This window comes from Erpetoichthys calabaricus, chromosome 2 (assembly GCF_900747795.2).
Source record: "Erpetoichthys calabaricus chromosome 2, fErpCal1.3, whole genome shotgun sequence".
Lineage (NCBI taxonomy): Eukaryota > Metazoa > Chordata > Cladistia > Polypteriformes > Polypteridae > Erpetoichthys > Erpetoichthys calabaricus.
Window position 1 is genome coordinate 37452429 of NC_041395.2, and position 27486 is coordinate 37479914.

General features: G+C 41.9%; 1 protein-coding gene across 1 annotated transcript in view; it reads left to right on the top strand.

Moving 5' to 3' along the window:
- Positions 1–5913: 5913 nt before the first annotated feature.
- Positions 5914–27486, top strand: part of si:dkeyp-74b6.2 (cerebellin-1) — an 85607-nt gene continuing 64034 nt past the window's right edge. The window contains exon 1 of the mRNA XM_028793599.2: positions 5914–6064. The gene's annotated coding sequence lies outside the window, so the exon portion shown is untranslated. The remainder of the gene's footprint in view (positions 6065–27486) is intronic.

Genomic DNA, 27486 nt, shown 5'->3' on the forward strand with positions numbered 1-27486 from the left:
AAAAGGGTAATGATTACCCAGGGCCCACTGGGTGGAGGGCCCTCAAAGCCTGGAATGAAAAGTTTGTTTTCGAGAGGAAGGGGCCCACAGAGACTGCTCATGTAAAGGTCCCAGAGCTCTGTGCCATACCCCTGGTGGGTGCAAAGCAGGAGAAGTGGCACTCTTTTTCAATGCAATTATGAATTATGTTGTGTTCTTTCCTTCTCCATACAGTCCAATTGTCAATCCTGCCTAATGGCTCCAGTGGTTTAGATTGAAATATCATGCCAGTCATTGTGTGAGGTTGGCACGTTCTGTCTGTGTCTATGTGGGTGGGCTTTGTTTCCAAATCCCCAACTACCTGCATAGTAAGTTAACTGGCAACTCTAAGTTGGCTCCAGTGTTTGAGTGTTATGGATAATGGCGCCCTCTCTAGGCCTAATTCCTGCCTTATGCTACTACTGCCACATGGGACAAGGTCAGAAATTAGGTTACTGAACCCTTTTGTTAGCAGGTCATTAAGATATCGACTACATTCTCTGTTTCATTTGGGCAAGGATAATTCCTAACAAATGATATTAGTTTATTTCACATACGTTATGATGCTTTGATGCGTTTCTATTAATGTTTGATTTTCAGACTGGAATTTATGTTATGTTTATAAGATGCATTTCGACCTCAGCGTGTATTAAAGTTGTAGGTGTGGCCACAAGTGCCGTGCTATTTATCCTTTGTTTAACAACGACAAACCATCATGAGGACGTTTTATATTTCTGTTTAGTGGTGCAGCGATTGGCTCTGCTCCTGAGGTGAACAAGGTTTGCTTCTACTCATCCTACCTTTACCAAAAAATTCAAATGCACACCGTAGTACAAAGGTGTTGTACCATGTTAGCCGTTATGGATGTAATGAGAAATTTAGTTTCATGGTGTGCATTTAATGAGAAGTCAAGCAAAATGGCACCTTTTATGGCTAACTGAACAGATGACAATATGCAAGCCTAAGAGGGTGACTCGGACTGTTTACATGTTACCTGAAGAAGGGGCCTGAGTTGCCTTAAAAACTTGCATATTGTCATCTTTTTAGTTAGCCAATAAAAGGTGTACAGGCGGCATGGTGGCGCAGTGGTAGCTCTGCTGCCTTGCAGTAAGGAGACCCGGGTTCGCTTTCCGGGTCCTCCCTGCGTGGAGTTTGCATGTTGTCTGCGCGGTTTTCCTCCCACAGTCCAAAGACATGCAGGTTAGGTGGACTGGTGATTCTAAATTGGCCCTAGTGTGTGCTTGGTGTGTGTGTGCCCTGCGGTGCGTTGGCGCCCTGTCCGGGATTGGTTCCTGCCTTGTGCCCTGTGTTGGCTGGGATTGGCTCCAGCAGACCCCTGTGTTTGGATTCAGTGGGTTGGAAAATGGATGGATGGATAAAATGTGTCATTTTGCTTGACTTCTCATTAGATGCACACCATGAAACTAAATTTTGTGTTTTTGGCCACAGCCCTTGGGTGAGAGGCAGGAACCGTGATACTTGACAAGGCACCAGTCCACCACAGATATTTTCAATCTGTGATGTATAATTTGGCCTTTGAGGAAAGGAGTAATTAATGTTGCATTAATGAACATAAAAGAGGTATTTAATAAACATTACTTGAGCTGTTTTATTATCCTCGGTTATTGTCTTTGCTAAACTCTGTGAAGTAGAGAACCAGAAAGTGACCTATTGTATTCAATGACGGACCGAGAAGAGCTTTTCCCAAAGGACCACACATTCAGGGTCGATTCCTGACAGTCACCAAATGCCGGACAGACATAGGCTTTGCGTAACTCTGAAAGTGAGAGGTCTCAGATACATGCTTACCTAGTGAGAGATAAAAGGGTTGGGGGCTTTGTGATTCACCTCTGGATGGGTATTGGGAAAATATTTTTTTAGTTTCTTAAAAAAAAAGTCATCTTGGTCATTTGTAATTTTTAATATTCTTTCTATTGTTTTTGAAATTTTTCATTCTTATTCCAAGATAGTTTTCTAAGAACCTTGTTGTTTATTTCATTTTTAATTGAGGGGCCCGTGCCCAGCCTTCTAGGCTCTCATCTCCTACCCTGAACCTAAAAATGATTTGTCAGGTTACTAAATGTACGAAGATTATCTTCAGGGGGTACCCTTACTGCCTCACTGGTGTATGGACCAGAGTTCTTTTCCTGGCCAGGTCAGCCACCGTCTGTGTGGAGACAGACTGGACATTCTGCTCGCTTGTGACCAGGGCCATCTTAACGCATGGGCACACTGGGCAGTTGCCCGGGGCCCCCATGTTAATCTGTTGTGACTTGCTGAGTGGTTGTGTGGGTAGAGATACCAGTGTACTGCTTTGCCTGGAGGCCTATAATGCTGTTAAGATGGCCCTGCTTGTGACTGTTTCTCCATCGCTTAGCCCTAGAAGATCCTTGGTAGTTTGACTGGTTATTCTACAGTGGCTGGCACTGGGCATATGCGTTCTGGTCAGTCTTTGTTCCTGTCTGCTGCCTGATGTGGGTAACTTTGTATCTTTTTAAATGTCCTACACATTTGTGTGAATCGGCTCCTTCTGCACTGACTGCTGAAAAAAAATACAAAAAGACCCTTTAATTTTGTTTTTTTATTAATCAATTTAACTGGATCAAATTAAAAACAAGCATTAATATACAATCATATGACAAAGTTTGGGAACCCCTTTCAGCCTGCATAATAATTTACTCTCCTTTCCACAAAAAAGATAACAGTGGTACGTCTTTCATTTCCTAGGAACATCTGAGTACTGCGGTGTTTTCTGAACAACGATTTTTAGTGAAGCAGAATTTAGTTGTATGAAATTAAATCAAACGTGAAAAACTGGCTATGCACAAATTTGGGTCCCCTTGTAATTTTGCTGATTTGAATGCCTGTCACTGCTCAGTGCTGATTACTTGTAACACCAAATTGGTTGGATGAGCTCATTAAGCCTTGAACTTCATAGACAGGTGTGTCCAATCATGAGATATAAAGGTATTTAAGGTGGTCAATTGCAAATTGTGCTTCCCTTTGACTCTCCTCTGAAGAGTGACAGCATGAGATCCTCAAAGCAACTCTCAAAAGATCTGAAAACAAAGATTGTTGAGTCTCCTGGTTTAGGGGAAGGCTACAAAAAGCTATCTCAGAGGTTTAAACTGTCAGTTTCAACCGTAAGGAATGGAATCAGGAAATGGAAGGCCACAGGCACAGTTGCTGTTAAACCCAGCAGGTCTGGCAGGCCAAGAAAAATACAGGAGTGGCATATGCACAGGATTGTGGGAATGGTTACAGACAACCCACAGATCACCTCCAAAGACATGAAAGAACATCTTGCTGCAGATGGTGTATCTGTACATCGTTCTATGATTCAGCGCAATTTGCACAAAGAACATCTGTATGGCAGGGTGATGAGAAAGAAGCCCTTTCTGTACTCACGCCACAAACAGTCACTTGTTGTATGCAAATGCTCATTTAGACAAGGCAGGAACAAAGTGCTTTGGACTGATGAGACAAAAATTGAGTTATTTGGTCATAACAAAAAGTGCTGTGAATGGCGGAAGAAGAACACCGCATTCCAAGAAAAACACTTGCTACCTACTGTCAAATTTGGTGGAGGTTCCATCATGCTGTGGGGCTGTGTGGCTAGTTCAGGGACTGGGGCCCTTGTTAAAGTCGAGGGTCGGATGAATTCAACCCAATATCAACAAATTCTTCAGGATAATGTTCAAGCATCAGTCACAAAGTTGAAGTTACGCAGGGGTTGGATATTCCAACAACACAATGACCCAAAACACAGTTCGAAATCTACAAAGGCATTCATGCAGAGGGAGAAGTACAATGTTCTGGAATGGCCATCGCAGTCCCCTGACTTAAATATCATTGAAAATCTATGGGATGATTTGAAGCAGGCTGTCCATGCTCGGCAGCCATCAAATTTAACTGACCTGGAGAGATTTTGTATGGAAGAATGGTCAGAAATACCTCCATCCAGAATCCAGACACTCATCAAAGGCTATAGGAGGCATCTAGAGGCTGTTAGATTTACAAAAGGAGGCTCAACTAAGTATTGATGTCATATCTCTGTTGGGGTGCCCAGATTTATGCACCTGTCTAATTTTGTTATGATGCATATTTTCTGTTAATCCAATAAACTTAATGTCACTGCTGAAATACTACTGTTTCTATAGGGCATGTCATATATTAAAAGGAAGTTGCTACTTTGAAAGCTCAGCCAATGATAAAGAAAAATCCAAAGAATCAAGAGGGGTTCCCAAACTTTTTCATATGACTGTATTTTAGTGTCAAACCGTCTCTTCAAAATAAACGTACAAGAGTGCTTGTACAGAGTGGAACCATTTTTGGGTCCCAAAAGACCCCTTAAGGTTTCTGGAAAGAACCTTTATTTATTTAGATTTGCAACAAGCTGCACACACTAAATAGCCATGAATATGTGGTAACTGATTTATGAAATACCAATGGCTTGTGAGTTTAAAAAGACTCTCGCTGCATACAAAAGCACAGGCTAAGCCCAAGTTTTCTCGATCTGTTAGTGTCACACTATAGGTAGCCTATCATATATTAAAGATTTCTGCTTTTTTCCCCCTACATATCAGGGACTTTTTCAAACCACAAGGAATCAGCTTCATAAGCAAACAACCCTTCCAAGAATGAAATGATGTTTGGTCAAACAATAACTGTATGAGGAACCACACAACCCAGTAAAGAACCATAACATGCCATTAATGAACCATTTTTAAGAGTGAATGTGAACCTGTGAGTGTTTCTTTACAGAAAACAAATACACCAGTATTAGCATATGTGATGCCATCCATCCGTTCTCTAAACCTGCAGGGTCCAGGGGAAGATGGAGCCTATCCTAGCAAGCATAGGGCACAAGGCAGGAGAAATCCCAGGACAGGGTGCCAGTCCATCAGAGGGTGAACACACACTCATTAAGGCCAATTTCACATCGCCAATCCACCTAACCTGCAGGTCTTTAATGTGTAGGAAGAATCCCACAAAGACACAGGGAGAACATGCAAACTGCACACCCTGAACCCTGGGCTCCCTTTTTGCGGGGCAGTAGTGATAACACAGCGCATATGTGATATCTTGCATTTTCATATATCGCTCATTAAATATTATTTACAACAAGCAAAATGCTAGAATATTTCTTTTTTATAATTATAGGCTATTTTTATAGGGGTGTTCACCAAGTTCAGGCGCAGAGCACTATGAAAAATTCTCAATTAAACTGCAAGTATAGATTAGACTACTTACAAAATGTAGAACTTAAAAAAGTCTTTTAAAGGGTTTATGATGGTGTTTGCATCAGAAACGAATCTGTGATTTTCATATTCAACATCTAAAAGTAAAAAAAAATGGTTTTCCGTTAAAAAATACAATAATGGGTACTAACTCATTACAACAGAGGGGAACTTCTCAATAAATGTGAAGAAAGCAAAATGCAACCGGACTCTGGTACGGAAATTAGCAGCATGCTGTGCCCATACCACCTGTAACGGCGCTGTGGCTGTCCGCATCTCAGTGGGCTCACTCATATGCCAAGTGCCTAGAAAAGATATGTGGCCTGAAATCGATCTGTGTGTAGTGTGCAGAAAATAAAAACCAATAATACCTATTGTATATACAGGTATTGAAAAATAGCCCAATACCATCGTTATTTGTTTGTTAAAGAGTTTGCAGCCGCTGCAGCCCAGCCATACACGCTAGATCGTCGGTGTCCACTCACCTGCAAAAGTGTTTCCCAAACTTCAGGTTGAACAGCAGACTTCCGCTTGCACCATTGCCCAGAATCCTGGAGATGATTAACAGAGCGAGCCGAAGCACCGCCAGCCACATCAGCATCAGCGCAGCGCTCAGACTGAGGAGAAAGAGTTAACGGCGCAGCTTTGACTCCTGCCGCGCTGACGTGCTTGACAGAGAAAGGCAGAGCGAGTGAAGCTCGCACTTCACACCGAGCCGAGTAGCCTGCAGCCCGCAGCCGTGCTCTTCGCGTCTCCTGGGCGGCTTCGTTTGGGATCCTAGAACCTGCTTCTAAACCCCATGCAAGGTAAACTTTGGCTTTTTTTTTTTAATACAAATTGCAAAATCAATGAGGTGTCAAGTCCCCGATTCTGTTCGTGTTGACAGTAGCTGAATGTTTTCGTTGCACCTCGTCAGCTGATGGGACCGTTTAATTTGTTTTATTTCCAGTAAAGTGGATAGATTGTTTTTCGGTGTTCTCTTTCCTGTCGCGGTGTTTAAAAGACTCCATTAGCGCGATGAGATGCGAGATTGATCCGACACTTTGGTTCGTTTGCGATGGTTGCATGGTCAAGGTAACATGCATAATGAATATGTTTTCCGATTTGTGTTCACAGTCGAAGAGTTTAGAAACAAGCTCAGAAAACGAGGAATAATCAACACATCCATTTATTTTCTGAAACCGCGCCATCAAAAATGATTAGGGTGTCAATGGGCCCGAGATTGTCCCGGGAGGGAGTATCGGGCGCATAGCAGGAGCCAAGCCTGCGGACAGGACTTCAATCCGTCGCAAGACACACTGAACGCACATATTCACGACGACAAATTTTTGGTGTCTCCAGTTAACCCAATTAGCAAGTCGTTAGACAAAGAATACCAGAGCACATGGAGAGCTACCAAAACTCAGGCGTTCCCGGGGTATGCTGCAGTAGCACTAACCACTGGCCTACTGAATCTCTGTAATGCCCGTATGAAAGCCTCGAATTTCGGTTAAATGGATGCATTCGCTGGGGTTCGGCAGTCTGATTTAAGATATAGGAGATTTGAGAGAACTGAGGAATGGAGTGCTGGATGTGTTTATTAAGAGCATATCTGAAAAAATTTAACTGTGGTAGTTTGTCTTGACGTCTAGAGAACGTGTTATCAATAGGATGGGTGGCACCGCGGGTAGAGCTGCTGCCTCATTGCCCCAGTAGACTGCATGGCTTCGCATCTGCAGCCATGTCGCTGTCTGTCAGTGTTTGCCTGTCTTCTCTTATTCCGTATTTTATTTATTTATTTTCCTTCTACCTTGAGCTCACTAGCAACTGTAAACTGGCATTGCATGGGTAGGTATATGAATGAGCCCTTGGACTGGCTTGTGCCCAACGCTGTTATCATAAGGAACGGCTACTCGCGTCATTGAGCTGAACAGAGTAAGTTAAAAACGGATGGACATATAATAGTTATACTTTATGGGACTGCAGTGTAGGGGCTGGAGAAGGAGCAACAGATGCAAGAGAGAAGCCAATCTGGACGGGACGCCAATCAATTCACATTACAACGCCTTGTGTTCTTGGAGCAGTCAGCTAAGTAGCCAGCAGAAACCCACCCAAACATCTGAAGCCGAACATGCAGGGATTTGGGACTGCGGCTCCTTGATGGAATATAAGGATATGGTGGACAAGCAGGCAGTAGGGAAGGAAGTCACTTCACCTGTCTGTGCGCCATTTGGAAAAAATAACACCAGACAGAATGTAACCAAATGTATCTCGAATGTTGAAAGACATCGGCCAAATAATATTAGAATCTAGAATTTACAGGCCACTCTTGTACGAGCTTACTTCCTTTATTTCATGTAGCTTCTTTTATTTTAATCAAAATTAAACGGTCACTTTATTCTGTGCGACGCTGATGTTTAATAACTACTTTCGCAACCTTGTCATGGAAACTTTAGACGTCAAAATGTCACTTGAAGTTAAAAGATAGCCATTTGGACGCCTATACTAGAATCTTTTCTCTCCATCTATGTATCATAGGGGTCTTTCATTTCTGTCCGCCTGTCTGTGGCACTATTAAGCTTTTTAATGCAGGTTAAATGTCGTTTTCTTATTGAGGAATATTTAAGCTCGTTATTTCATTGCGTGGTAGACATTTCCCTCCAGACCTTTTAATTTCGTATTTTATTCTATTTTCAGATTCGCCTTTCAGATCGAGCTGACACACGAGAAAGCGTTTTAAATGACAGAAGAACTTGATAGAATGCGTTTAAAAGCCCCCGATCTCGCTGAATGCCAGAACGTTTTTGTCTTTCTGAACCGCGTTGGCGGAGCTGATGAAAAAGAGAGAGAGAGAGAGAGAGAAAGAGAGAGAGAGAATGTGATGCTTCTGGAGAAATACAAAGCGTGTATGTTGAAGGATTTTTGATTATGTGGTAACTAGAGTCGAAGAGAAAAGCAACTTTGCGAAGCGCCCTGTGCTCGTGTTCAAGGGTGTAACGTACACCTTTATAGCCAGGACGTGGACTGAGAGTAACGTCATCTGTTCATGGCCAAAACAATCTAAACAAAATTTATTTCCGTGAGTTGATGTATTCATCTCGTCAACACTCCGTTCTGCGAATGTCATTGACCTAAAGCTTTTGAAATGGTAAGGAGCTTTTTCAAATGCAACCTTCGGCAATGAAAGGTGAACACATGTATTCAAATCCAATTTCTTTCACCTGTCCTAACGATAAAGTATTATCTCCCCTTAGGTACGTATATTCATACAGAATATATGCAATAAATCAACGATAAATTACTATGGCGGTAGTGACTTTCCGTAGCTGCATATCAGTGTTTTTGTTTTCACTCTGTTAGTGTTCGTTGGTTCCTGCTCCACTCTCCCATTCACTTTACTCGCTCGATCCATCGCAGTCTAACCCAACAGCAAAGGGACGGACTCCGGACGGGACGCCTTCTCCGAACCAATTAACAGGAAGAGCTTCAGTTGCGCAGATGACTACACGCCGAAGCTCTAAACACCGAAGGCTCTCATATAACAGTAACGTTAAAATCAAACAACGCAAAAAAAAAATCACGTTTTCTTCATTATGCTGTATGTACTCGGGTGTTACGCCGTGTTAGCCGTTATGGATGTAGTGAGAAGTTAAGTAGAATGACACCTTTTATTGGCTAACTAAAGATTACAATATGCAAGCTTTCGACGCAACTCAGGCCCCTTCTTCGGGCAAGATGAAATCAATTGATTGATTACTGATTCCGTCTTGCCTGAACAAGGGGCCTGAGTTGCCTCGAAAGCTTGCATATTGCAATATTTAGTTAGTCAAGTAAAGGTGTCATTTTGCGTAACTTTTCAGTCTGCTGCAAATTCCCGAAAGATAAAGGTCTATAGTCTTATTCTGCAAGGCACGTGGTTTATTATGGATCAATCAAGACTAAAATGCTGTCGTCTCCACTTCGGCAAACGATTAATCGCTGTTAACGCGCACGATTGGCGTCAACCGTTAAATCGCCGAAAATGAATCTCATAAAACTACTTGACTCAGTCAAACCCTGAGGTTGTGGGTTCAAATCCCGCCACTGACACCGAGATTGTGTGTGAACGTGATCGAGTCACCTGACTCCTGCCTGTGCTCCAATTGGAAAACCAAAAGAAAGGGAACCAGTTGTATCATAAATGTTGTAAGTCGCTTTGGATAAAGGCGTCAGCCAAATAAGTAAATGTAATGTAGATTTATATACGATGTGACAATTCTGTACAATTTAGGCGATGTAGTAAATTACTACTGTAATAGACATACGAGTATTAAGTGAATCAGCATAAACGTTCAAGGTGTAAGATGTTAATAATCATCGATATATTTCTGGAAGCCGTTTCACAGACCACCGGGTTTAGACAACCGGTTTTACAAATATGGTGGACTCGATCATTTACGCTACTTTAAGATCAGAAATATATTATTTAATTCTGTCGAGCAATGACAAATTTCATATTTAAGTATGAATTTAGCTGTCTACAGTATACTTCAGAATAGAAACGTTTACTTACTAACCAATCCAAAATATTGGAATCTGTGAAGGTTGAATTTCAAACCCCGAGGTGGTGCGTTCAAATCACTCAACTAACGCTGGGTGACCACGAGCATATAATCCAACTGGAAAAAACGAAATATATGCAACCAATTGTATCTCAAATGTTGTATGCCGCCTTGGATAAAGGAATCAGACTATTATTATTATTGTTATCATTATTAATTATTATTATTATTAGATAACATTTACATTGGCACAGTGGCAGAATTGCAGCGCTGCTGCCTCACAACATGGAGACTGGGGTTTACCTTCCTTGGTGCTCCCTGTGTGGAGTGTGCATGTTCTCTCCTTGGTTTTCTCCAGCTGTTCTGATTTCCTTCCAGAGGTATGCAGGTTCGGTGGATTGGCGATGTTAAACTGGCCACTGTGTGTGTGTGTGTGTTTGTTCACCCTGTGATGGACTGGCACCCTCTTTAGGGATCGTTCCCACCTTATGCCCAGTACTTGCTTGGATAGACTCCAGCTGCCCTGCAACCCATGTTCTGGATAAGGGGTTTAAGAAAATGGACTTCTCAAACTGACTTAATCCAATATAGGGTCTCAGGGGGCTACAGAATGTCCCTGTAACTTTGGGGAAAAGGGTAGGAAACATCCCTGGGCAGGATATCGGTCCATTGGAAGACCCTATTCCAGCACAGGGCCAATTTAGAAAACCAGCAACAAAAGTATCTTTTAGGATTTGGGTGGACATATTGATTACTCCAATGGAAACCCATTCTCTTAAAAATACTGGTTCTGTAATGGCCCTTTAATGGTTTGTGTGTTCCTCTTTGAACCCTTGCTTGACATAGAAAGCTTTCATTTTAAAAAGGGCTCTTTGCATATTAGTAATTTTTTGGGTTTTGAAAAGGTTAGTGAGATGTGGACGAAACATAAACCTTTATATAGTGGGTTTTACACTCTTGTAAATACCAGTTCTTTAATGACACTTAATGGTTCTTTACTGGGATGTGTAGATCATCGTGGAAACATTGCTTGACAGCACCATTTCATTCTGGGAAGGGATCTTTGCATATGAAGTTGTTTTTTTGGTGCTTCAAAAAACTTCCTAATATTTTGAAAAAAAATTCTTCAATGTATGGTGGGCTGCAGGACACTAACAGATTAAGAACACTTGGACTTAGAATGAATTTTTGCATGCAGTGAGAGTCCATTTAAAATCAGGACCCACTGGTATTTCACAAATCTGTTACCATCCAGGTTATGAACATATAGAGATTGTTAGTGATCTAAATAAATAAAGGGTCTTTCTGGAACCTTCATACGGATGGGTCTCATGGGAACCTAAAATAGTTCCCCTGTGGCATCGCTTTGAAGAACTACCTTGACACCTTTATTTTTAAGAATGCATGCAGGATACTGAAAGGTCAAAAAAGCCTGAACGTAGTTTGCGTTATTCAATGCAGGACGAGTCCCTTTTAAATCTGAAACCCTTCGGTATTTCACAAATTTGTTATCATCTGCCCTTGGCTAATTATGGATCCTGTAAATAAACAAACGCTCCTTCTGCATTCTCCATGTGGATGGTTCTTTTGAGAAGTAAAAATAGTTCGCCTATGGCAGCGTTTCTCAACCTTTAAGTATTTGCGACCCGAGTTTTCGTAACAGTTTTAATCGCGCCCCCCTTAACGTTTTTTTGAAAGGAGCCCACTAATACCAATTTGTTCTTTTTAAATTAATAATATATCATAGATGCATATTTTATTATACCTACTTAACTTTTATCGACATTTATCTAACTCTATATTTATTTTTCTAGTATCAGAATGTAGTTTAAGTTAATTTGTTTTGGTTTCAATAGATGTATTTTTCATATTTTCGATTCTTGTTTTCTTTTTGGGCGGCACGGTGGCGCAGTGGTAGCGCTGCTGCCTCGCAGTTAGGAGACCCGGGTTCGCTTCCCGGGTCCACCCTGCGTGGAGTTTGCATGTTCTCCCCGTGTCTGCGTGGGTTTCCTCCGGGCGCTCCGGTTTCCTCCCACGGTCCAAAGACATGCAGGTTAGGTGGATTGGTGATTCTAAATTGGCCCTAGTGTGTGCTTGGTGTGTGGGTGTGTTTGTGTGTGTCCTGCGGTGGGTTGGCACCCTGCCCGGGATTGGTTCCCTGCCTTGTGCCCTGTGTTGGCTGGGATTGGCTCCAGCAGACCCCCGTGACCCTGTGTTCGGATTCAGCGGGTTGGAAAATGGATGGATGGATGGATGTTTTCTTTTTTTCACATCTTCGCCCCACAGTTTGAGAACCACTGGCCTATGGCACCCCTTTTGGCACTTTTAATTTTGAGAGTGCACGTTCACTCGGGGAGCAAAAAATGAAAAGGCTAAATAGGCGTCTGCGAAAATGCTAACCCCTGCGCCACCGTAACACATCTCTTACTTACCAGAAAATTGAACCTTTAAAGAATATTCTTTCTTGTAGCACAGTATTCTTTCTGCCCCAATATCCTGATGAGCTCATACCCTAAATAACAATATAAGTAGCTCCGGTCCCCGTTTGTCCCCCTCCCCGGTGCCGTCTCTTCTTATCACTTTTCCTTTATTTGCTTCGCCCCTGCCTCCCCATCCCGCTCTCACTCATATCTCTCTGACTCAGTCAAGCGCATTTTCCTCCCATTCTTCCTCTTCTTCTATTCAGCTCCTGTTTTTATGTGGTGTTCTTTACCAGTCTGCGACATGCTGGGATGCGGGATCACGGCCAGGTTATCCCTAAACACGCCCACACTCCCCCTTCTAGCTGTTTTGACATTCCAAGGACAAATGCACAATTTTCAGCTGCTTCAATGAAGAGACAAAACCGTATCGCAGAGCAGAGTTTAAAGCTGGCACGGTAACCAAACAAAAGAGCACATACAAATAAGATCGCTTTTTGTTTTTTTCTTCTTTTAAGTCTGTATTTGAAAATGGCAGACACTTTCGAAAATATTAGACCATTAGGAAAGATTCCTTCTCAGGTCCCACGGGGGAGTCCGCAATACTTTTTAAATGTCATGTCAAATCTCTTAATAACCCCCAGGTGGAGTAAGCAATCAATCATCGACAAATCAAGAGGGGCGCTCGTAGGTCACAGGTGAGCGCGACACCCGCTGACTGTTAAGTAAAGCCGACGCCCCAGTCCCCGCCCCCTTTAAGTGGAGCTGGACAGAACCGGTTCTGGGGCTGTGTCGATCCAGCGGCCGCTACCGTCCAATCATTCACCTCCTCGATCTGCTTGGTGAACCCACTTCACAGCAGAACTGCATTTTTTTTTCTCCTTCGACTATTATTACTTTTATTTATTTATTATTTTTTTATATCATCCTTGTGAGTCCTAAATGCTGACAAGCTTAAGTCAATGCAGCGATCTGTCGTGTCAGCTCAAAACTTGGTCGGAGTCAGAAGAGCCCTTAGAGGCTGTACATCGGAAGGCTGATTTTTGTCGTCTTTTCAAAATGATTGCTCAAATCCATCTTCTTAATGCTACCAAGTAAACTAGATATTTTTCTGTAGTATTGTAATCAAATCACAAAAGCACACTCTGACATTTATCATTTATTAAAGTGTGTGATATATTGTATTTTTATTTATTTATTTATTTTTTTAATCCTGGTTATTTTTGATACTGAGAGAACAGGTCTAAATAAAAATTCATTTTACTGGCACAGTGGGTAGTGCATTATGGACTTGTATTATTCATGTTGGTTTTCTTTTTTTTTTTAATTTCATTCCCCCCAAAATGAGCACATTAACTTGGTTATGTAAAGAATCCTGGAATATGTCAGATGATTCCTACCTTGCACCAGATGTTGCCAGGGAAGATGGTGGCTGCCTGTGATCCTGTACTGGACTACATGAATTCAGAGAATGAATGAATAAAATGATGCAACGTCTGAATGTTCATTCATTTATCTGTACCTGTAGCCAGTACTGTCCACATCAAAAATGAGCCCTAGGGTGGGAACCAGTTAATCAGAAGGAACACTAACTGCACCTTTAAAAATAAAAGCGCCAAAGCTGTTCTTCAACATGATACCGCGCACTCTTAAAACTAAAGGTGCCAGAGTTGTTCTTCAGAGTGATGCCACAGGGGAACCATTTTTGGTTTCCAAAAGAACCATCCACATGAATGTTCAAGAAACAACCTTTACGATCTGTAACAGGTGACATAAAGAACAGATGGCAACAGATTTGTGAAATACCAATGGGTCGTGATTTTGAAAGGGCTCTTACTGCATACTCTACATATTCTACTCTGTTCAGTGCTTGCATGGACTGGGTGTTGGGCAAAGTTGTGGGGTCCAGCTGCTGTGGGGTATCTGTTGGCAAGGAAAGATTCACTGATCTTGGCTTTGCTGATGATGCTGTGATCTTCACGGAGTCAATGGAGGCTCTGATTGGGGCTCTCGAGAGACTGAGCGAGGATTCTGAGTGTCTGGGCTTGCGAGTGTCCTGGATAAAATCCAAGATCCAGGCCTTTAATGACCTCTTGGGCACAGCCATCAGCAGTGTGTCTGTTTGCGGAGAGAGTGCTGACCTTGTTGAGAGGTTTACTTACCTCGGCAGCGACATTCATGTCTCTGGTGAATCTTCCTATGAAGTCAGTAGACAGATTGAGAGAGAATGGGGGTTCATGGGGTCGTTGGAAAGGGGTGTGTGGCGCTCCCGATATCTATGCAAAAGGACGAAGGTCCAAGTCTTTAGAGTCCTGGTGCTTCCTGTCTTGCTATACGGTTGCGAGACATGGACACTATCCAGTGACCTGAGATGAAAACTCAACTCTGTCACTACTGTTTCTCTTCCGAGAATCCTTGGGTACTGCTGGTTTGACTTTGTGTTGAATGACCGGTTGTTCACGGAGTCCTGAATGATGCACATTACCTGCATTGTCAGGGAGCGTCAGTTACGGCACTATGGCCATGTGACTCGATTGCCCGAGGGTGATCCGGCTTGTAAGATCCTAATTGTTGAGGACTCAAGTAGCTGGACCAGGCCAAGGGCATGCCCACGTAACACCTGACTGTGGCAGATAGAGGGTCATTTCTGGTGGGTGGTACTGGACCGCATGTCTGCCTGGGGGGTTGCCAACCGGGATCCTGAGCTATTTCATAGTGTGGTTGGTGCGGCAACGCGCTGTACCAGTGCATGCTCCCCAACCTGACCTGACCTGACCAGACCTCTCGCTGCATACAATAACACAGGCCAAGTCGAGGTTTTCTTAATTTTTTAGTATTCATTTTTTTGACATATTAGAAAGTTTTTCAAAGCACAAAGAACCAACTTCATACTCAAAGAACCCTTCCCAGACTTAAATATTTCTTTGCCAACCAATAGTTCTATAGGAACCATACAATCCAGTAAAAAACCTGAAAATGCATTTAAATAACTATTATTTTTAAGAATGCAGGGGAACCATCCACATGAAGGTACTAGAAAGAACCTTTTATTTAGATCTGAAGAGGTCCCAAAAATAACCATGGATAGATGATAACAGATTTCTAAAATATCAGTGTGTTTGTGATTTAAACAGGGACTCTTGCTATGTACAGTGGGCTCAGGCTAAGTTCAGGTCTTCTTCACCAGTTAGTAGACTACTGTACAACGAAGATCTCTGTCTACATATGAAGAACCCTTTAAATTCCAAAGAACTATTTTTATATGAGAAGACTGCTTCTCAGAATGAAATGGCTCTTTCTCAAGCAATGGTTCTCTGAGGTACCACACAACCCCACCATTAATTTTAGAAGTGTGGAGCCTTTCATGACAAGATCAGGGACAAGGGCAATGCCAGTGCAACTCAGGCAACACTTAACACTCACTCAAAGTGGGCCAACTTAGAGTGGGCAATAAACCATACAAGTATATGTAAAGAGTGTTGGGGAATGCCAGGGCATTTGAGAAAAATCATCAGGACCCAGCAGAACATGCCAAGCACACACTCAGACATTAAACAGGCCGGAATTCAGATTCTATCTGAATCAGAAATAGAAATCAGAAATATTTGTCTGGTGTTTCTCATTTTAAAATTCTATGGCCGTTGTTATTAGCTTTCATACATGTAGCTCCTAGCTGGTGGAATGAGCTGCCCACTTCCATTTGAACTTCCGACTTCCTCAGTGTATTTAAGTACAATACAATACAATACAATACAGTTTATTTTTGTATAGCCCAAAATCACACAAGAAGCGCCGCAATGGGCTTTAACAGGCCCTGCCTCTTGACAGCCCCCCATCCTTGACTCTCTAAGAAGACAAGGAAAAACTCCCAAAAAAACCCAGTAGGGAAAAATGGAAGAAACCTTGGGAAAGGCAGTTCAAAGAGAGACCCATTTCCAAGTAGGTTGGGCGTGCAGTGGGTGTCAAAAGAAGGGGGTCAATACAATACAATACACAGAACAGAACAAATCCTCAATAAAAAATAAAAAATTTTTTAGAAGTACGGAGCAGAATTTAACAGTAGATGATATCACATAATAAGATTTGGATAATTTTAGATTCCTGGAGACCTCATCCATCAAGCTGCCTCCCCCATTTGGCCATTCCATGGCTGAAACAGCGCCAGCCAATCCGATGAAAGGACCCCTCCTTCCCATGATTCCTGCGATCCTCCATCAGGGATGACTTTACCTTAGGCAGGCAAAACAACTTGGCAGGTGGGCCGTGGCACCAAGTGCCACATTTGAGTACTGAGAAGAGAAACAGAATAGGTGAGGGTTATTAACAAATTATGACTATCATGTTACTTATGTTTTAGTGCTAATGACTCACAACAGAGATGCAGTCTGTACAGTTAATCAGCAGCTCTAGTCAGGATATGCTAAACTGAAGTAGTGAGTCTTCAGCCGGGATTTAAAAGCTGAGACTGAAGGAGCATCTCTTATAGTAGCAGGCAGACCATTCCACAGTTTAGGGGCCCTGTAACTAAAAGCTCGACCCCCCACTGTTATTTTATTAATCCTTGGAATCATAAGCAGACCGGCATCTTGAGATCTTAATGTAATGTTAATCTTAAGTAATGTTTGAAGACTCTCTGGATTGGTGAATTTCTGTCTAACTGGTATTAACTATCAGGATGTATTACTCGCTTCTATTTTGTTCTGAGCTCTTCACTTGTAATGATCAGTTTTGTACCCTTGTTCTGTAACACGTCTTCCCACACAGTCCCCCAGACTGATGTTCACCTGATTATTCTAACCTGTTTTGTAAGTTGCTTTGGATAAAATCATCTGCTAAGCAAATACATGTAAATTGAAAGGGCAGTGCTGGCACAATGATTAACACTGCTGCTGCACAGATATACAGAGCTGAGTTTGATACCCCATCCTGTCACGGAATCCATGGGGGCTCATTTTTGATGATCTCATTGTGTTGGAATTGACTACAAGGATGAAGATTCCAGCTCCTATTGACCATATGGTGTAAAAACAAAGTTTAGAAAATTGATGGATAGTATCACGTGAGGAAAAAAAACTTGAATTTGAACTGCTAATCAAAATAAAATGTTTACATATACAGTGGCAGAAATGAGTATTGAACACGTCAATGTTTTTTTCCAGTAAATACATTTTCAATGGGGCTATTCACATGAAATTCTCACCAGACATTGGTGTTAACTCAAAAAATCCAAAATATAAAGAATTCAGTTCAAGGATTAGGAGACGTGAGCGGCTGTGACTGAAGGATACCAGGAAGCCACAGAGATGAGCACAGGACTGTTAATTTGAAACGAAACCTACCACTTCATTCTGATACTGTAAGGGTTGGTACTTACCTTGCACAGTGAGAAATAAATAAGCAATAGCATTACTACCATATGGAAGAAAAAAGAATAGCATTATAGGCAAATAGAAAAATAAATGCATACCTAATTTCATATCTTTTTTATATGGTAGCACTTGGTTATCCAATCCCACCCACATCTATCTCTGCTTCGTCTCATTGTGCTCACCAGGAGGAGTAGCAACACCCCAAACCCAAGACACAACTACACAAACACAGTCCCAGGGTCAAGTACAAGGTGTTTTTATTCACAACAATACCTTAACAGGCTTCCATATCCTCGTTTCAAAATAACACAGTACAACAACAGGTTTTCCTCTCCTTCCACAACCCCAGGTTAGTCCCATCCAACTCCTTCTGACTTGATGACTCGAACTGTTGAGGCAGGACGTCTGGCTCCTTTTATGTCGGACCTGGGAGTAATTCCAGTGCCATAGCTCTGCTTGTCAGAAACACTTCTGGTTCAAGTGGAAGCCCCTCGTAGAAGGCAAAATGTTCCCCTGTAAGTCCTCCTAGTGGCACCCAAAAACCCTACAGGGCTGTCCTATGGGACTACAATTTCCAGCCTGACCTGTGCTTCTCCATATCGGAGTTTCACAAGTGGGATGTTGCCATCGTGTGCACATGGAAAGAACATAGCCCAGGGAAGCAGCTACCCAATGTCTTTCTGAGTAGGCCTCCCACTCATCCTAGCAAGGAAACAGCGGCCATCACAATTGGGATGCCAGTCTCTGTCCCTCTATTAGAGCTTCCTGTCCTGGCAAGGAACCTGCTTCTATCCTGGTCAGCACACCGGACCATCCAGCATGACATTCACTATTTATATTATATATATATATATATATTATAACAGCTGTACACCGTGGCTCTGCCTACGTATTAGTGAAAAATGATAATGAGGAGGGCCCTGCCTGGCACCCCACTCCTGACGTTTCCCCCTCCCCTCTGCCCACAGCCTCTGTCTCAGATTAGTGCGAATATATTGGTCCTGCAAGCGAACTATGATTATTAGCACGATGAGAGAAGTTGCAAAATCAACCAGAATGTTCAAGCAAATTCTAGAAAAAAACCTGATGTAAATCCGTTAAGTAGTTCTCTCGTGAAAAGTGGACAGACATGCAAACAGATAGATAGACATTGGATTTTATATATATGTATATACAGTATATAGATTAGATATATTACATACTGTATTTATATTTGGCATAAAGCATATCTAATCATATATATATATATATATTGTAACACTAGATGGCACTATACCAGTGTTTCACCTGCCACACAGACACTGACAACACATTTTAAAAGCACCAAGAAGTTGTTTAATTTCTTTTCTTTAAATAAATAGTGCCCAAAGCATCTTCACCACAATAAACAAATAAACACAATAATATTTAATTCTTGAAATCTCTCCTCCACCCCTCCCAGCAAGCTCTGTCCTCTACCTTCCAAACTCCGGCTCGCTTGCTGGGTCTTCATCAGGCCTTTATATAGTCCTTGACCTGCAAGTGCTTCCGTTCTTCTGTCCTCGTGACTTGCCAGCATTTCCGTGTCAGATGGAAGACTTGAGGTTTTCTTCACCCCGGAAATACTTTGGGGCTTCTGACCCCGTGACTTCGGAGTACTTCCAGGCTATACAGAAAATAAAAATCCCCAGATCTCCCTGCAGTGTCTCCTGGTGGCACCCAAGATACCCAGCAGGGCTGTGATGCAGAAGTACAGATCCCATGATGCCCTGTAGGAATCCGCTATGCTGTAGGGAACTCACCATCTGGCGTCTTGGGGGAGGCAGTGCCCCTCAGTAGCTGCCTTCCCCCATCCTTCTCTTCTTTAGGGCATCCTGGCTGTCCGCCACTATATATACTGTATCTGTATATATATATATATATATATATATATATATATAAATATATATAAATGGCCTATATATATGGCGCTCCCAATATACTGTATATATATGGCCTCTTTTAATGTCGTGAACTGAAATGAAAGAAAATAAAAAAATATTCCTGAAGCTCATCATTGAGTCAAGGTTTTCCATCCTGGTGCTGATACTTTAAAGTAGTTCTACGGTGAGCTCTGTCCTGTTCTGAAGGAGACCCAACAAAGAACACCAGGTACTAACTGTAGGCTGAATTAAGTAATCAGGAGAACAGAACGGATGAGGCTTGAGCTGATTGTACTGGAAGCAACATCACTTATCTTCCGGCTGCTTGTCTTCCACGGACATGTTCATTTTGATGCATCCCCATTGAATACCTGTGTCAACTTTCAAAAGGATCAGCCAGGCTTCAACAGAGTTGAGTTATTTCATGTGGACAGACAGGCAGACAGACTTGGAATTTGCAGTAGGTGCTTTTTTCATCCTACATGAATGTATCTAAATATGATGATAGGGCCTCTTTATCCACTAACAAGGCAGGTAGAAAGGGATGTTTTTGTAGTGTTGCCATTTCCATGTGCTTTAAATTGTAAACACACAATAACTTTGAGGTAGCATGGTGTTAAGTGAATTTCCCCCTGGGATTAATAAAGTATCTATCTATCTATCTATCTATCTATCTATCTATCTATCTATCTATCTATCTATCTATCTATCTATCTATCTATCTATCTATCTATCTATCTATCTATCTATCTATCTATCTATCTATCTATCTATCTATCTATCTATCTATCGTGCTTCTGCCTCGCAACTCTTGGGTCCTGGGCTCAAAAGTCTGGATCTGGGTGACTTCTCCTTTCAGTCTGGTTTCAGGGCGCGGCACAGCTGTGAAACTGCTCTGCTACGGGTAACCAATGATTTGCTTATGGCAGCAGACTCTGGACAAACTAGCATATTAATTCTGTTAGACCTCAGTGCAGCATTTGACACTGTTAGACATGACATCCTACTGTCCAGAATGGAGAACATGCTGGGTATCTCTGGCACTGCCCTCCAGTGGTTCAAGTCCTATCTGACTGATAGGCAAGAGTTTGTTAGTCTTGGCAACAGCAGGTCCAACTCCGTGCCAGTCACACAAGGAGTCCCTCAGGGCTCTGTCCTCGGTCCTCTGCTTTTCTGTATTTACATGCTTCCCCTTGGCCATATTATCAGTAGCTATGGATTGGGTTATCATTTTTATGCAGATGATACTCAGCTCTACTTCAATGTTAAAAGTGGAACTTCATCAGAGCTTTCTCAGCTCACAACCTGCCTTAGTGAAATTAAAACTTGGATGGAGCAGAACTCTTTAAAATTAAATTGCAATAAAACTGAACTCCTGCAAATTGGGACTAAAGTGCAACTTAATAAAATGAGCTCCTTCCCAGTCCATCTTGGCAGTGATCTCATCAGACCTGCTTCTACTGTAAAAAATCTTGGTGTCATTTTTGATTCCTCCCTCACTTATTCCGCCCACATAAATCACATTAAGAAACTTTCTTACTTTCACCTCCATAACATATCCCGTGTTCGCTCCTTCCTCTCCTTCTCTAATGCTGAGAAACTTGTCCATGTTTTTATCACATCCCGCATCGATTATTGTAATTCCCTACTGGCAGGTGCCCCTTCTAATCTTATATCACAGCTCCAGCTTATTCAAAACTCAGCTGCAAGAGTCCTTACTCGAACCAGCAGCAGCGAGCACATCACACCCATCCTGCTCCGTCTTCACTGGCTCCCTGTAACTTACAGAATCGAATATAAAATCCTACTAATAACCTACAAAGCTTTAAATAACCTCGCGCCAAACTACATCAGTGACCTTCTCCATCACTATATGCCTGCCCGCCCACTAAGGTCCTCTGATTCTGGTAATCTTGTTGTGCCCCGCACTAATCTACACTCCATGGGTGACAGGGCCTTCAGCTGTATAGCGCCCAGACTCTGGAATGACCTACCAAAATTAATCAGGTCAGCTGACTCCATGAATTCTTTTAAAAAACAACTCAAAACTCATCTGTTCAGGAAGGCTTTTAGCTCTATTTGACTTTATTACCCTTCTCTCAGTTTACTTCTCTGTCAAGATGCCAATGTAACCTGTGTGTGTGTGTGTGCGACCATCAATTATGTTGTCTGTTTCTTTTTTCAGAATTTACTGTCTTAATCTTCTTTGTTTATTTATCTGGTTTGTACAATGCTATATACTGTATATTCTGCCGTTCTTTATTTATTCTATAAGTGCCTTGAGCATGGGAAAGGCGCTATATAAATAAAATGTATTATTATTATTATTATTATTATATGTGATTTTTTCCCTTGGTATGTGGGAACATCTCAAATAATAGCTTGTCAGGTTCATTGGTCACTTCGAAATGAACCCTAAACTTGAGTGTGCCCTAAAATTCAACTAGTCATAAATATGTGTGTGCCCTACAATGTACTGAAGCCCACCTCCAGAGCTGGAGATGTCACAATAGACTCTAGCTCTTTGCACCCCTTTATTGGAATGTGCAGGTTCTGAAAAATAAGGATGGAAATTGAGTATCTGTGTCTTATGACGGGCTGCTGTCCTTCTCAGATTTTATTCCGGCATTGTGCCTAATGCTGCTATACAACCCTATATTAGAATACACATAACATAACATTCCCTGATTTACTTGATCCAGTTCAGGGTCACGGGCTAAGAACATTTTTGGATGGGGTGCCACAGACTAATTTATCAAATGTGTGCCCCTTTGGGAGGACCTTAAGAACAGCACAATGGGAGAACATGTAGGCTCCACACAGAGAATGACCAATCACCCAGAATAATGGAGCAGTGAGCCCCCCATTTTGGAAATAAATAAATGAAAGTGAAAAAGGAATGAACAGCAGCATGGGCCACTTCCCCTTAAACTCAGGCAACAGACTGGTCTTGTAGAAGTGCCAGTGATGAGCACTGGCCAAATGATCTTGGTGGAGGAGATAAACACCAATTTCAAAAGTCTTATTTTTATTAGTAAACTATTGTTCATTACTTTAGGCGATGTAAAATCGAGTGCTGTCAACATATAAAAAAGCCCCCAATGTCTATGGGACTGAGTTTTCTTAGATGGGCGGGGGAATCTGACAGTGCTTTGCAGACCAGATGGCATCACTGCAAGAGACTGGCATATCAATCTGTCCAGATTGGCTATTCGTGGTATATGGCACCACAGGTGAGGCGCTGGCTCAATCTGCAGTGTTCTGGAGTGCTAATCCGATGAAGTGGCATGCCACTAATTCGCTGCTTCTGATCGTGTTCTTTGAAGGAATTCAAGTCTTCCATACCCACAGCAAAACTTGCTTTGGCACAGCAGCTTGGCAGCTAAGCAGAAATGGACAAACTAATTTAAATAGCCAAAAATAACACTTCAAAAAAACTGAAATGTGTGACATTATGACCACAGAAAACATTTTGCTTTAAATATTTTGACCTGATGGCATTGCAGCACAGTGGCTAACAAAGCTACAGAGTCCCGTCAAACCATTTGTGTGTAGGGCTTGCACGTTCTGCCAATACCCGTGTTGGTTTTCACGTAGTTCTTCTCACATTCTGATAATTAATTTGCTTGGCATTACTGATTGTGCCATGCAGTAGACTGGCACCGTCCAGTCTTGGGCTCAGTGCCACTAGGAAAGGCTCTAGCACCCTCATCCCTGATTTAAATGGGCTCAATGAAGGATGCAGCAAAGTTTATTCCTGAAACCGAAGCTTTGGTATCAACCCTCCATGATCCATATCTGTTGAAATGTCATACAGCAAGGTGTTTAACTTGACAAATGTTTGTTGAACTCTTAAAATACTGACTGAGCTCTTCCCATTTATTAGAAGTGCTAAAATATACTTGTATTCACTAATTATCACTCTCACACCTCTTCCTTCAGCCTTGAAGTTTAATATTCTTAAATAATTGACAAAAAAAACATGTTGAATTAGAATTCCCATGGACTCCATCATCTGCACACTGCATTCATTTAGAAATGACTATCAATTTGTTCAGTGCTTAAAGGAAGCTTTCCTTCAGCCGAAAAGTGTTTTCACTGCGGCTTTATTAAAAATGCAGGATTCTTAGCAAGTCTGCCTGCCACTTTAGAAAGATTTATAATCTAAATTCAGAACAATATTTAAATTAAAGCTGTAAAAGGATTGGGTCGCGTCATTTAAAGTGCTGCAATTAGCTGTCTCTTTCTTTATTTGCCTACCTCCATGTGGGATGATGATGCAAATGGCTCGCCTACAGCAGATAACTGGCACCAAGGACTTGTGGTGGGCACCTCTCACTCGGTAAAGAGCCTGCTTCATGTTGCTACACAAGAAAAATGCACCGTAACAATGCAAATATACAAGATATCCCTGAAAGGTCTAGTGGACTAGTGTTAAAAAGCTAAAACAAAGTAAATAATACATTAAAAATGTCCAACTGTCAGTGTATTAAGAGTAAAATAAGATCAAGGTGAAAGCCTTTTTTATTGTTAGATGTACAATGCACAGTGAAATTCTTACTTGTATAATGTCCTTGTAGACGCAATAATTAACATATTGTAAAGCATCAGGAGACAAAAACCCCTCATACCTGTATCTAATATTAATAATAATTACAGTAAATGACGCTAAGCATATTATGGCGTGGCATTTAATTTGCTCAGTTTATCACATATGACAGTTGAGCTGCTTGATTACCTACGGATAGAAACTGTTCTTAAATCTCACAGTTCCAGTGTTAATAGTTCTATAGCGCCTGCCTGATTGGAGGGGAATAGAAAAATAACCGTGCAGGGTGACCGGGATCCTTCATGATTCACTTTCCGAGATAGCGTTTGGCAAACATGCCTTCAAGGATGGTATCCATGTGCCATTGATGATTTGTGCTGTTCTCACCACCCACTGTAGTTCCTTATGGCCCTTAGCATATCAGTGCACCATGCAGCATGTCAGGATGGACTCTACATGTGCACTTATAGTTAATGAGGGCTGCCAGAGACGTCTGCAAAAGTAAAGTCGCTGATGGGACTTTCTGATGACTGCTGTGGTGTGTTCTCTCCACTTAAGGTCATAGGGGATGGTTAACCCCCAGGAATATAAAACTGTTGACTGTTTCCACAGGCTCACCCCGGTGTGATGCTTTCTGAAATCAAAGAGAGAGTTGGCCCAACGAAGAGAGTTGAATCTTAACGTAGCTGTACATAATTAGGACATCATAGCAATAACACAAACCCGGCTAAACAACAGTCCTGGGTTGGAGTTTAACATAAATGAGTAGTGTGACAGATTGGGGACGCTATCGCTCCCTTGAACCCTCAGATCAGACGCCAGACACCAGATAAAAGTCCAAATTATTATTTTATTAGGACAATAATGTGCACCAAGCACCTTCCATTCCACAATACTCATAAATCAATTCTCACTACAATAATTAATAATCAATCCTCCACTCCCAGACGTGTTGCCACCCTTCCTCCCGACTCAGCTCCCTGTCTGGGATCCCTCACAGTACTTTATAGTCCATGACCTGGAAGTGCTTCTGATCCCTCAGTCCATGTGACTTCCCAGCACTTCCAGGTCAGGTGAAAACTCCTCTTCTTCATCCCGGAAGTACGTCATTTCTTCTGTCGCTGTGACTAGGACGTACTTCCGGGTTATAGTGCACATAAAACTCCTTATGCCTCACTGCAGCGTCCTCTGGCGGCCCCCATGGTATCCAGCAGGGCTGTGAAGGAAACCTCCAATGTCCATAATTCCCTGCTGGCATTCTGGACTCCTCCATGCTGCAGGGAGGGCTCCATCTGGCGGCCTGGGGGTATTGGCCAGGATGAACGGCTGGCCATATCCCACAGTAGACATTATTTAGGAAGGACAGGCAAAGCGAAAGATTTAGGGTAGTTATTTTAGAATCAAGAATACAGGGACACAGATGGACATTTTATAAGGGTAAAATTTACACAAATGTTACAAAGTTTTCTTCACACAAGGAAACATACTGTAGACACGTAAATAAATCTCAAAATATTGTGATGGAGGTTAGGGTTTTAGGGACCTTCAAATCTCAACTTCATGTTATTTTGGAGAATTGACATGAATACGTTTGACAGGCTTCTTTAGAGGTATGGTATGTTCACATCAAAGTTATTTCAATGTTCTAACAAATATCAGTGCATTCTATTTGATCACCTTTTTCTCCACATTTTATTCCATAATTGAATTAACTTTTCAGAATGCAGTTAATCTAAATCAGATTAGTTGAAAAATATTGGAGAATTAAAATAATTTTCAAATGTGAAGCAGACAAAAAACATAAGGCTTGAGCACACGAAAAACATTCATCGCTACAGAAGTACTGAAGATTAACACATGTCTGCTGTCGCATTGGATTTTACTGGCTTCGTGGTGTGGTGGCTCACTCACTTAGGCGCCTCATACAATCGACACAATCTGACGTTGTGCGTTTACTTGTGCTTCAATAACCCAGTTTTCAAGTGGGGTTGAATTCTTGTTCTGTTAGGTTTTGTTTTTATTCTAGTTTTATGGTGTTTCTTTTTCTCAAGATTTATTTTCTAGTTATTTGTTGTATTATACACTGTTACTTTCCTGAAATAAAAATTTAAAAAATTAGTTATTCATAAAAACCTGTTTTTTTAAAAACTGTAATGCAAACCCTTATTCCAGTTAGACATTGTAAACCCTTATTCTGGTTAGAGAAAATGAGTTATTGGTCTCTGAGTCACCTGATTAACACACGGACCTCACTCCACATTGAGCATTCTCCTCTTACTGTATCTCCAGTTATCATTGTTAGACCAATGTCCTTACTTCACATTGAGCATTCTCTTCTTATCTCCTCTTGTTGTTGTTAGTCCAATGTTAGGTTCTTGCCAATTTTTAGTTTCCTATCTTATATCTTCTGAAGTCTCGGAGTATAGACTCACCTGACAGTCTAAGTCACATCCGAATAGCTTTATCTGACCCATACATTAGACAGTGTGCCATTTCTATCCTACGAACATTAGTGCCTCTTCTGCCCTGGTAGGCCCATCACTGTATTTTCTGTGATGCAGTATGCTGGACATCAAGCCGTATTTTGAGGAGATCTTCATTCTGGTCTAGGGTGTTGTCCTGAACATTACCTGGGTGAAGTCATATCCATGAAGTTATTTTGAACACTCCCTGGTTGGTACTACCTGGTGTTTCACAGGAGAGCAGATGAAGGTCTGGTCCTTTAAGGAGCTACAGGACAGGAACAGAGATTTTCAGCCATATCCCAGTCCTGTCCCTCTAAAAGGATGGAATCAGATGGAGTGGCAGTGGTACCTGGGAGAGCTCCTGGTATAGAAATACACTCTTCTGAATTGAGTATGGATTACCTGAAATTGAACATCTGAGACCAAGTCAAGCACCGGCATTACTCCCTGGCTCCCCCTTACAGGAACCTTACATTCCTCTGGCAGACTATCTTGGAGATGGGAATGGAGAAGATACAAGGAGGCAGAGGAGGATATACCAAAGATATATAAAGACAAGGAGGTGGAGGAAGGTAGTCATGGGCAGAGCTCTGGTATATACTGTAGTCAGGCCCTTGGGTGGCTTAGTGTTTGCTGTTTTCCCTTTGTGTTTATTCCGAGGCGCTTGTACTTTCCCAAAAACCTTTAACTTTCAATAAATCCAATTTGTTATTAGATTTTGTGGCATCTGAGTCCCAAACCTGGAAGTATCACTCAGAAAGAAGAAATACATTTCAGGCAGGAGAAGAGTGATTGTTAGTGAGTAATGAAAGTCAAACTCTGTTGATAGAACGGTGTAATTCAGGCCTGGGAAGGTTGGTCCTTGGCAGAGAGGCACTAGGGAACTGCATATCTGTAATCTGTAGTGGGTAGATCTGGTGTGTTGAGCCTTTAGGCAGGGGGGATAAGCCTAGGCTTATGAGGAGTTCTGCCGATAGACTGACACAGGTTTGTTTAGTTAAGTT